The sequence below is a fragment of the Petromyzon marinus genome, unplaced genomic scaffold (genome assembly GCF_048934315.1).
Source record: "Petromyzon marinus isolate PM22_M1 ecotype Great Lakes invasive population unplaced genomic scaffold, UKy_Petmar_22M1.pri1.0 PM_Scaffold_2, whole genome shotgun sequence".
In the NCBI taxonomy this organism is placed as follows: Eukaryota; Metazoa; Chordata; class Hyperoartia; order Petromyzontiformes; family Petromyzontidae; genus Petromyzon; species Petromyzon marinus.
The window spans coordinates 2,691,211-2,706,369 of record NW_027423168.1 but is presented as its reverse complement, the minus strand read 5'-3'; the positions used below and the strand labels follow the sequence as shown (position 1 = coordinate 2,706,369).

At 45.9% G+C, this 15,159-nt stretch overlaps 1 long non-coding RNA gene across 1 annotated transcript; it reads left to right on the top strand.

The window, feature by feature from the left end:
- Window positions 1-5,773: 5,773 nt before the first annotated feature.
- LOC142922882 (uncharacterized) lies at window positions 5,774-12,474 on the top strand. The gene is made up of 4 exons (XR_012940393.1): window positions 5,774-6,006; window positions 10,473-10,713; window positions 11,316-11,451; window positions 11,846-12,474. It is a non-coding gene; the product is annotated as an uncharacterized LOC142922882 (long non-coding RNA).
- The last annotated feature ends 2,685 nt before the right edge of the window (window positions 12,475-15,159 follow it).

Sequence of the window (15,159 nt, the reverse complement as noted above, 5' to 3'; positions counted from 1 at the left end):
CTGCAAACGCCGGTAGGGTGCCGTGAAATAGTCCGGTTGTTTGGGCACGGCTCCCGGCTTCAGGTGGTGAATATTTCCCAGGTAGTGAAGAGGCCCACTGTCTGAGCCTGACACCTGGGGGAGGTCGCTCTCCTTGAGTGGCACCTGTTTGATTTTAAATGTATTAAACCCTTTGCCTCGAACACATGGAATCATCATCAGCCAAAATCAGTCCACGAATGGATGAAGGTCTCCCCAAGTTGTTGCAATCTATACAAGTCCTATAATACAACAAGTCCTTTAATACAACAAGTCCTATAATACAACAAATCCTATAATACAACAAGTCCTATAATACAACGTTCTATACAAGTCCTATAATACAACAAGTCCTATAATACAACAAGTCCTTTAATACAAGTCCTATAATACAACAATTCCTATAATACAACAAGTCCTATAATACAACAAGTCCTATAATACAAGTCCAATAATACAACAAGTCCTATAATACAACAAGTCCTATAATACAAGTCCTATAATACAACAAGTCCTATAATACAACAAGTCCTATAATACAACAAGTCCTATAATACAACATTCTATACAAGTCCAATAATACAACAAGTCCTATAATAATACAAGTCCTATAATACAACAAGTCCTATAATACAACAAGTCCTATAATACAACAAGTCCTATAATAATACAAGTCCTATAATACAACAAGTCCTATAATACAACAAGTCCTATAATACAACAAGTCCTATAATACAACAAGTCCTATAATACAAGTCCTATAATACAACAAGTCCTATAATACAACATTCTATACAAGTCCTATAATACAAGTCCTATAATACAACAAGTCCTATAATACAACAAGTCCTATAATGCAACAATTAATATGCCAAAAGCCTCCACTGCATATCCCACCCACTCTTCAAGTTGTCCCACCAATATCCCCAGTCATGAGCACACGCACATGAGCCAATCTTATCTCGCCATCTCTATGATATACATCATCTTGGGCACGTTCTCTCCTTCTGCTGCCACTCCAATGTCATTTTCGGCCAGCAGACATCATCCCTTCAAGCAACGTGCCCTTCCCGAGCCCATTCACTTTTCTAAAAAGAGTCAATATGTTGCTAATATGCATATTTTTCCAAATGTACGTTTTTCTAATCCGTTTGTATATTTACGTCTCTCGATATCTCGTAATGTCAGTGCTACGATTATTATCGTTGAACGTCATACATTATAATCATCACAATCATCACCCTCACCATCATACTCTGTATCACATGCATGATCATCGCAATTATCATCACAACCATGATGAATCTTCACAAACATTATTGTTATCACATTCATTATCACCATCACAATCACAATCATCACCACAATCATCATCACAATCATCGGCATCATCATGATCATCATTACAATGACCATCAGAATCTTGCCTGGATGTGTAGAATCTCGGCATAGGTGGTGAGTGGGTTCCATGGCGCGTGTACTTTCACAAAGGTGGTGCGTCCGCTCACCGACTCCTAGTGGATGGCACGAAGTTCATCGTCAGACTCTAGATGAGTGCATTTAGTTGTATTTATTAGACTTTGTTTGACCAGGTGAGAGTTCAAGGGAACCGGATGGTCTCATTTGGAAGAGTGTCCACGGCCGCGTGGATTTTCGTGCTTGTGTCACGTGTTGTTAGCACCTCGTGCCGATCAACGTGTGGCACAACCCAAAAGCAAATTGCATAATGTACGTGCAGTTATCGAACACTTATTACTACAGTATAAATAGCTGGCATGCCACATTAAGGTGGAGACTGTTATACCCTCCAGTATAAATGGGTAAGCCACAATTAATCCATCTTAAGATTGTGCATGGTGGGGTAAAGTATGGGTATTCGCTATCTCTTTCAAGACGTCTGGCAAGCATAGAAGAGTAGGCCATATACCCTCCAGCGGGGATCTTTAGCGCTCCTACTCAAGGAATGTATGCCAGCAGTGATATTATGAAGCAATCACAGTCTAACACCTTTTTATTTGTATACAGTGTCTGTCATCTATAGCAGAGAGACACGCAGGAAACTTACCTCCTTGGGTTCAATCTCGAGATCTAGCCCCATCTTCATCAGGCTTGCCTGATATTCGGTCCTCTTCTTCTGTCAAACAAAATTGACCATCTGTGTTATACATTGTTCTCAGTTGTGTCACTGTGGGAGTCAAGTCAAGAGGTGAGGAAACTTCTTGAACTCTTACAGTGAGTAGAGCCTCACATGGGAATCAATCAGAGAACGGCTCTGCAAAGTAGCATCACTGAACTGCTTCAGTCGGTGTCACTTCAGCAGACCTTAATAAAATAAAAATTTGCACAGCTCTTTGTCAATCAACTGTTTGAGTTCACCTTATTTGTTACAGGGATGGTCTCACTTAGCTAGTTGCTTTGCTATTTTACAAGGGAGATAGATCCATTGTGCGTGGGTACAATAGCAACAAAATAAACAAAAACATCAATATTGCAGAGAATGCATACTGGGTACTTCAGCACTGTTGTAATAGTTTTCCATTTGGCAGTTAGAATGTGGATATTACATGTATCCTGTAAGTTATGTCTGGGTGTCGGTGTTTGCAATATGAAAGTGGTGTATTTATTTAGGAGTTGTGGATGGAGTGTGATACGTAACGATAATTGATTGTTGTTCGCCAAAGCAGTGAGGTGTATGGTTCAGGGTATGGATGTGCGAGTTGAGTGATGGGAGTCTAGCGTTCATTGACTAGCGTGGTCTGCAGTTGACGATACAGTTTGATAAAGGATGTATACTGTGGATTTAAAGACTCGTATGGAGGTGGCAGGGTGACTCAGCAGTCAGAGAGCTGAGCTGGCACCACTGCGTCAAACCTAGGTTTAGAGGCGTGTGGTGTTGCACGTGGGGAGGGGTGATAATGCTGGGTGCAGGAAGGTGGAGCATTATTTGTAGGTTCCTCGTTCTCACCTGATTGTTGATGGCGTCCTGAGAATGGACCTCATCATCGAACGCGAGGATGAAATCGATCCGACGGACTCCATCGCAAAAGTAGACAGTGTCCTACACGCAAAGGCAAGCACACACACGAATATGAGAGATGTAATAGCTTATGCATGAAATGTATATTTATTCATAAGCTCATGATACATGTATCAGGACATAAGTTAATCTGCTATTTGTATGCAAGTTGTTTATTGCTATGATGATGTACTAGTTTACCCAGGAAAACCTCAATGAGTTTACATTTTTATTTTCAAGGAGGGTCCTACCAAGTTCTGTTTTTTTGCAGTCGAGAACGAAGTTGCTTAGTTTAATTCCAATTGAATAATTTGCATGTATTTTTTCAGCATTGGTACGTTTGGCCAATACCAGTTACACTGTGTCATTTAGCTATGGGAGGAAACCAGAGACCTGGAGAAATATGTACACAAAGTATCTAGTCCCTGTGCATTATACAAAAAACATCAGTATTTTCTAAAGTGCATTGTGGTAATGCTATCTTAAACCACCATCAAAATAAAGTTGAGCAAATGTGACAGACTAACAGCAGCAGTGATGCAGTGATATGCAACTGTGGACCGGTGTAATCCTCATTCGGACTCATCAGCACAGTATAGTCACCAAAACGCACTGCTGCAAAGGCTGGAAATCTATAAATGAGGAGCAGCCATGTCTACACTTTGGGGCCCATTAGTTGGCGAATGCAAACAACTAAATCTGTAAATACCAGGAATCTCCCATCTTTGACATTAGCCAAGTTAATTTATAGGCTGTGCAAATCCACGTTGTGCCGCATCGTACCTGGGCCAGGGTAGATTGAAATGATGACGTCGAAAAGTCTTGTGGCACCGTTGAAGGCTGAGCCTCATGCCCCTCCGCTCCCTCCTCCTCATTCATTCTCTCCACGAGCTCTGCATAGGTAATGTGGGGGTAGAGGGTTCATTGCATTAGGGACAGGGGAGGCAGGTGCAGGGATGGGAATGTCGGTAAAGAACCGCACATGGTACTCATGTGTAAAGCTTTCTCATAAATGTCGACGCTGCTCCAGTGTGAGTACACCTGTGGTATAAAGTTGTATTACCATTAGGGGACTTTTACCCCATTGAATATCGTACACTTTAACAAAGCCGTGCCCAGCATGGTCAGACACAAACCAGGGCAAAAAATATTAGTTGGAATATGCAAAGTCATTTTTGCCCTGACAGCTTGTCAGCTATACTCTTTGGTTCTTTCGGTAAAGTCACGTAGGTGGAAAAAAAAATAGAAATAGAAATAAATCACGACGTTTCGAATGCAACATAAGCACTCATCATCAGGTGTGACAACCACAGCAAGGAAACTGTTTTACTGAAGTGGGAGAGAAACCAGGGTTAGGGCAGTTAAATAAGTCAGAGAGGGGGAGAGTGGGGGGTGAATGGGGCGAGGAGTGCGAGCGCTGCAAGCGCTGCAGAGACGCTGAGAGTAAAAAAAGAGGCAACATAATTACTGCCAAGATGGAAGCTTGTCAGCTTCTGCGAGAGCTTCCCCGTGACCACACAGATCATGGTGGTTACTTGACCACATTTCAATTGAAGTGCTGTCGTCCTGACAGTTCTGTTCCTTCATCTGAAGAAGGCCACTTGTGTTGTGGCCAAAACGTCGTGATTTTTGTTGTTTTATTTTTTACCTACGTGACTTTACCCAATAGAACCAAAGAGTATGGATCCTTGCAGTCACGAAAGCTTCAAATCCACATTTCACCACTCTGGTTAATGTGGGTTGGTGAAGACGTATAGTATGTATAGTACAACCAATTTTGATGGACTGCCCTTTGCTGCCCACCATGTAGCCCGACACTACACTTTTAGACCTGTTATGCACTATCCTGGCTCAAACCCTGCTGAGCGTCCGATTAAAACACTGACGAGATCTCAATATTTAAAAGTGGCCCAAAGCCCCGTCATAGCACGAACATTACACTTTACCTCTTTACCTATCTCAACAAATGTGGACATCATGAATCTTTGGTCTAATCTCAGATCTTGTGAGTTAGAACTCGGGGGCTCCTCATGCACAGCCAGCCAAGGATAACTCCCCGCTATAGTGACGTCACAGGAAAAGGACGTGACGTCACCTAAATATGGGCGTGGTCAAAAGCGGCCCCATCCCCCGCTCTTCCCGACCTTGCTTCCCCCCTTGCCGAGGTTACCCACATGAACAATAATAATAAATCATAGATGTACATTATGAAAGAATCAATTATTTTTCACAAAACTGCTCCTGTACGACCTTTTGCCAATCCCCTGCTGGAGAGCCTCTTGACGATTGCACGAATCGTGTTGGTTATTTGCACATACTTCACCATGCCGGTGAGTATGGGTTGGTAAAGGAAAAGGAGGAGCATTAACGTACAAACAAAAACCTATTTTACTAGAATGCCTTCTGCTTCCCATCATGTAGCCTGTAACACCTGGTATGCGCTATCCAGACTCCAACCTCCTTAACGTTAGATGGAGACATCTGGCACATCCCCAGCAGTTTTGTCTACAGGCTCAACATATAACACAAACACACATCTCTAACACTAACGTTAAACTTTACCTATCTCGACGAAGGTAGACATCGTGAATCTTTGATTTTTTTCGAATTCAGAGTCAGAAGTCAGGAGCTCCTCGCGTGCACAGCCAGCCCACGATAAAGTCCGACCCAGAATGATGTCACCGTGACGTCAGTTCAATATGGGCGTGGCCTGAATGTGGGTGTGGCCAACAGCGGCGGCTTCCCCGCCCCCCGCTGCCCCTCCCCGCAGGTTTCTCTCAACCCTCAGTGCGCATGCGCGGGCGGCATGTCTCGGACATCGCCTTCAGCGGCCGTTGGCGACGCGGTGGTTGTGGCGGGAAAATTAATTTAATAAAACTTCTCCGAATAACCGCGACCTTTAACTACCCTCACGGATAATCCACACGGATCTCTGGACGGCAAGGCGAAGACGATCAATGGAATAATCTCCGGTGAGAGACGGAGAGAGATGGGCAGGCGTGAGGGCGAGCCAGGTTCAACTTTGTTGAACGCTGAGCGCAGAGTGAATGGGGTTTATACTCTTTGGTTCTATTGGGTAAAGTCACGTAGGTGAAAATAAAATAACAATTTTCACCTACGTGACTTTACCCAATAGAACCAAAGAGTATGGATCCTAGCAGCCACGAAAGCTTTAAATCTAGAATTGAATGGGGTTTGCTTCACTCAGCACGCGACTTGGACACTTCGGTGTGCAAAGTGTTGTCTGGTTGTGCCGTGTAAAGGAGGAGGACATTCAGTAAATGTCGTTGGTTTGTTAATGGGAGTGTGTGGCACGGTAATGGACTGGGTACGACTTACAACACAAGTTCTGCTCACATTGCACGCTAAGGGTTAGCACGGCGATTACTACGTGTGCATTTATTAGTTATTGTTTATGTTAAAAGTAGTATTGATTGTTAAGACAATAATGTTTAGTATTTGTAGGTGAATCATTTCAATATTGTACAGTATAGCATTGTCCTGCTGTGTGGCTCTCACGTGGCGGGCATCAGTGCAGCAATATCCAGTACGTGGTTGTAATGTACTTCTATAGCCCCCTGCCACCAGTGCAGCAATATTCAGTACGTGGTTGTAATGCACTTCTATAGCCCCCTGCCACCAGTGCAGCAATATTCAGTACGTGGTTGTAATGTACTTCTATAGCCCCCTGCCACCAGTGCAGCAATATTCAGTACGTGGTTGTAATGTACTTCTATAGCCCCCTGCCATCAGTACAGCAATATTCAGCACGTGGTTGTAATGTACTTCTATAGCCCCCTGCCACCAGTGCAGCAATATTCAGTACGTGGTTGTAATGTACTTCTATAGCCCCCTGCCACCAGTACAGCAGTATTCAGTACGTGGTTGTAATGCACTTCTATAGCCCCCTGCCATCAGTGCAGCAATATTCAGTACGTGGTTGTAATGTACTTCTATAGCCCCCTGCCACAAGTGCAGCAATATTCAGTACATGGTTGTAATGCACTTCTATAGCCCCCTGCCACCGGTGCAGCAATATTCAGTACGTGGTTGTAATGCACTTCTATAGCCCCCTGCCATCAGTGCAGCAATATTCAGTACGTGGTTGTAATGCACTTCTATAGCCCCCTGCCACAAGTGCAGCAATATTCAGTACATGGTTGTAATGCACTTCTATAGCCCCCTGCCACCAGTGCAGCAATATTCAGTACATGGTTGTAATGTACTTCTATAGCCCCCTGCCACCAGTGCAGCAATATTCAGTACATGGTTGTAATGCACTTCTATAGCCCCCTGCCACAAGTGCAGCAATATTCAGTACGTGGTTGTAATGTACTTCTATAGCCCCCTGCCACCAGTGCAGCAATATTCAGTACGTGGTTGTAATGAACTTCTATAGCCCCCTGCCACCGGTGCAGCAATATTCAGTACGTGGTTGTAATGCACTTCTATAGCCCCCTGCCACCAGTGCAGCAATATTCAGTACGTGGTTGTAATGTACTTCTATAGCCCCCTGCCATCAGTGCAGAAATATTCAGTATGTGGTTGTAATGCACTTCTATAGCCCCCTGCCACCAGTGCAGCAATATTCAGTACATTGTTGTAATCCACTTCTATAGCCCCCTGCCACCAGTGCAGCCATATTCAGTACGTGGTTGTAATGCACTTTTATAGCCCCCTGCCACCAGTGCAGCAATATTCAGTACATGGTCGTAATGTACTTCTATAGCCCCCTGCCACCAGTGCAGCAATATTCAGTACGTGGTTGTAATGCACTTCTATAGCCCCCTGCCATCAGTGCAGCAATATTCAGTGCATGGTTGTAATGCACTTCTATAGCCCCCTGCCATCAGTACAGCAATATTCAGTACATGGTTGTAATGTACTTCTATAGCCCCCTGCCACCAGTGCAGCAATATTCAATACGTGGTTGTAATGCACTTCTATAGCCCCCTGCCATCAGTGCAGCAATATTCAGTACATGGTTGTAATGTACTTCTATAGCCCCCTGCCACCAGTGCAGCAATATTCAGTACGTGGTTGTAATGCACTTCTATAGCTCCCTGCCACCAGTTCAGCAATATTCAGTACGTGGTTGTAATGTACTTCTATAGCCCCCTGCCACCAGTGCAGCAATATTCAGTACGTGGTTGTAATGCACTTCTATAGCCCCCTGCCACCAGTTCAGCAGTATTCAGTACGTGGTTGTAATGCACTTCTATAGCCCCCTGACATTGTGCAGCAATGTTCAGTACATTGTTGTAATGCACTTCTATAGCCCCCTGCCATCACCAAATTCACACTGACCAGCGTGGTGAAGTACGGTAAATAACCCCTCCCCCTGGGAGCTGCATAGCATGGGACAGCTGTCAGCCAGCAATGGATTGAAAAAGGAGCTGTACTCTGCACACGTTGTTATTCAGGGTAGGGTAAGGAACTTGGAGGTTCGGTATGCATAATGTGCTCGGAAAGTATTGTATTCTGTATGTGTGTTGAATCTCTTTCGCACCGTACCAAGCCCACCGTGCTCTTCGGAGGTGCGATTATATGTAAATATAAGTAGTCATACTACTGTAATACCACTATTAATATGTAGCATTCATTTTATTAGTAGTACTGTAATTTGTTGATATGCAGGTGTACATGCCAAACGTTAACCAATGTTAAATGTTAAGCCTTCTCTTTTGAATACAGTGTGTTTTAAACATGGAGTTGTCTCCAGCTAATTCTTAAATGTATATTATTCATAATGTAGTAGTAGGCAGGTAGAGCATTTATGACACTTCAATTGTACATAGAGCTTGCAGGTGTGATGAAGGAAAGCATGGGAAAGGCTGGAATTTTTGTTGAAAAAAGGACAACAGCCACAGTAGCTTAAGAGACCTAACGCTGAAGCTGCTAACGCGAAGTGATCGACACTGGCCCATGCGTTGTGACGTCGGACCCACTTTCCGCACACAGCAGCTCCTCATGGTGCCCCCCATACCAGGACCAGTGGTGACCTGGTAGCCACAGCGATTCCTCTCCCTGGCCCCATCCGGTTCGGGCATCCCAAATCGTACAAAATGAACTGCAACGGTGGTGAGACAAACAGCCCTTCGGGCGACAGCACGGTGACGGACACAAGCCCTCGCGGCAGCCAGGGCAGCTCGCTGCTCCGGACCGGAAGCGGGGGCTAGCACAGCCCTGTGGTGTGCGGAGAGCAGTGCTGCTCGTAGGCGAGCGGTGCGCTGGACGCCTACATCGAGGACTTTGAGCAGAGCGGAATCTGTGCGTCACCGCCATCCAGGATACGTGCAGAGCACAGCGCCGCGCAGCATAGCGGAGCGGAGACGCGTGGAGGAGAGGAGGATGCACAGTGTGGATGAGGGTGGGTTGCGCCTCTCGCCACGCGAGGAATCGCTCCGTGGTGCTTGCGCTCGAGTGGCTATCGAGTGTGCAGGCGGTGCAATGGTATCGAAGCTATAGTAATAGGTTTTTACCCTTTTATCTGGCACAAACACTGACACCTTTATACAAGGGATCATGTTTGCAATAACCACAACACAAGTAGTCAAAATGCAAACAAAAAAGACAACTGATAATATGCACTGTCCTTGAATTTGATTGGTCCACACCCGAGACGGCTTTTCTGAGATCCCAGTCTCCACTGGTGTTGGACCAGAAGACGCCAAAAGGCGTCTTCTTATTCTTAGCGTCTTCTTGTTTGCATTTTGACTACTTGCGTTGTGGTTATCGCAAACATGATCCCTTGTATAAAAGTGTCAGTTTTTGTGCCAGATAAAAGGGTAAAAACCTATTACTATATCTTGTTACTGGCAAAGGAGGTCTCATAAGGTATCGAAGCTAGTTGACTGGATGGGGGATAATTGGAGAGGAGAACCCCATTTTTTTTGCTTGTACTGGGTGCTTGTCAATTATTCTATGCTATCATGAATGTAATGTAATTCCCCTAGAAAAAAAACCCTTAATAAGGTCTAAAGATACATTTTCGTGAGAGTCCCACACTGGGATGCTTGGCAAATTCCATTAATGAGTTCATTTTATGTCAGAGAAAACTATCCACAGTAAGCACACGCATATGAGAGGATAGCATAGGTCTGAACAGATAGGTCGGTGCATGCATTTCTTTCTCCTGTCATCTTCCAGCAACTTCACTGATTATCGAGTTTGTAAAGTTTGTGAAATCTAAGTGATCCTCCAACCTTTGTGTCAAAATTTGCAGATCCTAGACTGGACACATCTGAAGTTTAAACAATAACAGCTCATGCACTGATTTATCCCATATTCTCACAAACTCCACAAACGGATAACATCATTAGTTACTGATGGTGCAAAGTAAGGCAACATTGCAGGATTGCCGTTCAGGGGTCAAGGAATCTAGGGGAGAGCAAATTCATTGTGTACCAGTAAAATGTCTGTGGGTCTTACATTGCAGGTGGCATGCTGCTTGTGGAGGACCTCATCTCGGGCACGTGCAGCCTCACTGCTGCGCTGCAGCGGTCGTGGCTCATAGCCCGACGGTCAGTCTAACCACGGACCAGCTCCTAGCGGCGCCAGTTGACGGTTCCTCCAAGTCCTTGCTCCGCTCGCCTGGCGCCCACCGAGACCTCGCAGTGTCGCACAGAGGCAAGCGGTCATCTCTCGGGGTCACCGCGCACAGCCTCGGCGCATCATTGGTGAGGGGCAATAAGCCAACTAAACGGTTGAGCTCAACAGCGAGAAGCAACAAGGCCGTGATGCCATTAAATTTGTCGGCAAAGCCCGAAAATTATTTCTTTTCTAACCAGACGAATGTTTTGTTGTACTTACGGAGCAGTGAAGCAACTAGGCGTGAGCACTTGCCGAACGGCGGCTGTGCGACAAGTACCTATCTCAGGTGGTTGACAAGCCAAAATGATAAGCTGGATGTGTCGGGGATCACGAGCATTCCTGAGCTCAGGTACCCGGCCTGGCTGCGTGACTGCGATGTGGACTCCCAGACCAGCAGCCACGAGACGGATACCAGCACAAAGAGAGCAGGTGCCGCTCAGAGCCCGCAAAGCAGACCAAAGTACCCAGAGTGGCTCAAAGTTTTGGATATCTCCGGCCTTACGAATGTAGCCAACGAGGAGCCCGTGTCAGAGGACAATAGATCCCTAGGTGTGTGTATATATATAGTCTGTATATAGCAGATGACATTTCATATGTTTTCAGGTACATATTCAGTCTTTTCTCACAGAGACGGCTGAGCGGCCACCCATGTGGTTGTGACGTGCGATGCGTGATTCTTGATGCACAGCCTCATTGGAGGAGCTGCTGAGCAGGGCGCACATGGAGTTGGACTCCCCCGGCTTGGAGGCACCCTCCCCGGGCAGCTTCAACACGGACGTCTTTCTAGGGGCTGATCGTCCCTGGGAAAACCCCTCCACGCCATTGTGAATTTATCTTTATATCCACACTCACGCACAGCATAGAGGCTGCACCGCCTCTAAGTATGATGTCAGATTTTGAATGTTATAAGCTAAGCAGGTAAGCCTGGTTATTACTTGGATGGGAGACTGTTTTGAAATAGCATATATTATAGATTTTGGCTGCTAGGTAACCAGGAGTTAGTAATACGGCAATGGAATCTTGAATCTATATCCGGAGTTTTGCATTTTACTCCCTCTGTTTTCACCGGGTTCTCCGTTTTCCTCTCACATACCACTCGCTGATGAAATTTGCAAAATATCACTGCCAAACCCTCCTGAGACTTGGTGAGATTTTTCTGGCTTCCACCTTGATAATAAGTCAACCAAGTAATTTTCTCTCAATCGTGTCTCTTCTCAGGGCCGTGTACCACCTGTCGCGTCTGAAAGAGCTGGTTGACACCATCAAGGAGAACAAGGATGGCTGACTACCCGTGATGTAGAAAGCCCGAAAGCATTTTATGGCGGTGGTCGAGGTTTCTACTCAGAAGGATACGTTCGCTTGGTCCTGCTAATTCATGGTTGTTAAACATCAATGGTACTTCAGGTGCGGTGGTGTGAATCGCAATTACTTGTGAACTTGTGGGGCCCATGGGGCACAGTAATTGCCCTGTTAATGGAAGTGCCACAACAAAGTATTGGAAAAATGTGATAAAGTTCGTTCAGGGTTGGAGTTATTGAATGGTTGCAGCAGTATTTTGCACAGCAAATCCATACAGACTCAAATGTCACTTGAAATAGAACGGATATGTGAACAATATTGTGAGCACAACTAAACTAATTTTGGTTTTAGCCATTTTGGAAGGAGACTACTTTATTGGGAACATACATGCTAGTATTTGTGTAGTTATAAACATTTGGGAAATCACTGTAAAAGTACATTTGCTTATTTAGATTGCACTATACCTGTATTGTAAAATTTCAGAACCTTTTATGTAATTTGTAATCAATAAACCAAAGTTGCATATTGTATGCAACCCATGACTTGGATTGTTTTTATCATGTCTTGTTTAGCATGGTTGGTTATGTACAGTGTGAAAGAAATTCAACATACATTAAATATTTTCTGATATTTGAATGTTCATATTGTACATGTATATTTATTTTACAATAAATCTTGAGACAAAGGCTTATACACATGGAATTGAAAATATTCAGCTATGATTTGTATTTCTCAAGTATTTTAAGAAAAGTCAGCGAGTCTCGTGACATGTCTTCACATTTGGGAGTGATGATTGTGATGGATATACAGGCATTAACCTGCTTACATTCCTAGAGTATGTAAGGTGAATTTGGGCATTCTGGGTGATTGGGTTTTAGGCCAAACACAGGCAGATGGTGGGGGATAGATGTTTTCAAGCATCTATTAATTATTCATCGGCATGTACTATCTTACTATGATGTAAAGTTCAAAAACATGGTTCATGAAGGGAATGGAATAAAAACTCAACTGTGCACAAGTATGGAGGAATTAATACTTGGAATTCAATGCAAAGATCTGGCCATATGGCGTTTACTGGGCACCAGGGTTGCCAAACAACACGTGAAAGATGTGTATCAGGCACAGCCTCTGCATTATGAAAAAAATATCACTTCCTGAAGAAGTGCATTTTGCTTCTCCTGTCTTAGGTCACCATCAAAATAAATTAGAGCAAATGTGACTCGACTGACACAGGCAGCATTTATACTTGTGAAGTGTTCTCCTTCCGACGTGTGGTGTGTGTCGCACACACTGTCGGAGACGAGGTAGTTGCAGGAGACATCGTCTCTTTATTATCTTGTTCACACCAACTCCGGCCTCACTCTCTCGACCACGTTGCCATAGAGCCCGGCCTAGACACGACCCTGTCCGTGTTGCACCGACGGCGTCGACCGAGAAGGCCAACTACTGTCTGGCCACGCATTGATCGGGCGAATGCGGTGGCAACGACAGCCACGTCGAGACGAGTCCACTCCCAGAACCGGCAGCCCGGAGCTGTCGCTCTCCGCTGCTTATATTATATTCTATATTCTACTCGGTGCGGCTTGGCTCTGCCCTATCCACGCCTCCCTTTTCGAACCGACCAGAGGGTTCCAGAGGCTTCCCTATGAGGTCTTCCATGACCCTTGCCGCAATTCCTCTGCCCGGCCGGCACACCCGTATATATGCTCAACGGCGTGTGCGCAAACTTTCCACTGCAGTTGCCGCTGCTGGACAGCAGTCAGCGCTGTGTCACTACACTTGTATGAACACAAGAATTACATAATCACATCTACACTTATATGTAATGGGCTGAGATAGGCGCACACAACTTCTTGGGAGGCAACACTATTTATTAACACCAACACATTACACTTAACATAAATTTCGATTTAAAGCTTTCGTGACTGCGGGCTAACACCAATCCCGAATATCCGCCCCCACAGCCCTTTAAATAACCTCCCATACAGCCCCCCAATCGGCTACGCGTGTACGAGTGACGTCCCTGCCCTCTGACCCCCGACCCCCCCGTCCTGCGCGTGCGATTGGTGTGTCGCTCTAAAACCGACTACAAATCCCCGCCCCGCAGCCCTTTAAACAATCTCCATTGCCCGGCATCGGCGGCAACGCGTGTGCGAAGGACGTCATTGCCCTCTGACCCCTGACCCCCCGTTTAGTTCGTGTGAGTGGTGCGCGGGGTTGTGTGAGCGGAGACGTCGCGTTTGAGTGGCTGAGAAGCGACGGATTGATTCCAGGCAGCCACGTGCCAGCCCCGAGCTATGCCCCACAAACAGGACCCGCGGACCCGAGGGGCTGCGCCGTGAGGAGAGTAGCCGGAGAGCGGCAGCCCTCTCACCGCGAGCGAGGAGTCGAGTAGCGGCTGCTCTCACTCCAGCGAGGAGTCCGGAGCCCGCAGCCCTCTCGAGATCAGCCCTCCCCCAGGGGGGGAGCCGGGGGCCCGCATCCCCCACAACTGACAACCTGTGTACCAACTGGCCGAGCGAGAGTTTGTGTGTATTTGAGCGCAATCGTGCCAGTGTTTAGCTGTACCAGGGAGTTTGATGCAGCAGATTGTTTCGGTGTAGCAGGGTGTCCGGATTGTGCCGGCACACTACCCTTCTATCCGTAATGTCGTAGGGTGAGCTCCATTAAAAGTTTACTCGGACCCCAACCTGTCAAAGCGCCTAATCTCGGAACGTGGTTCTCAACCTCTTACCTCACCCATGCTACGTACCTTTGAGACGTCCTGCTTTTACAAATGTTGATGAACTGGAGGGCAAAGGTCTGGAGGACCCCACATGGAGTCGGTTTCTCACACCCGAGCCTCCTGTGACATTTCTGGAGGCTTCTCTGGAATCTTTGTCCCATTTATTGAGTGCAGATTTGGCTTACTTCTAGCTTCATCCCAAGACGTCATCCAGTTTGGAAATACCCGAAGGTTGTGGGAGTCGCCCCGTGCTTCAGTTTCTTTCCAACCCTCGTAATGGCCGGATGCTCACCAGTAGGAAGTCTTTTGCTGCTTACACCACGACCGAGGTGTTGAGAGCAACCATCTCGTGGCTGGTCGGCAATGGAGATGGTATTGTCGATTTGGGGAGCGTGAGTCTGTGGCGTTCGTGGTGCTGCTGTCACGGAGGCGACACGAGTTTAGGAAATTCAGTTTTGTGGGTTTCCTGTAGCGAGCACTGAAAGATCCTCTCTTCCTCTTTCTCCAC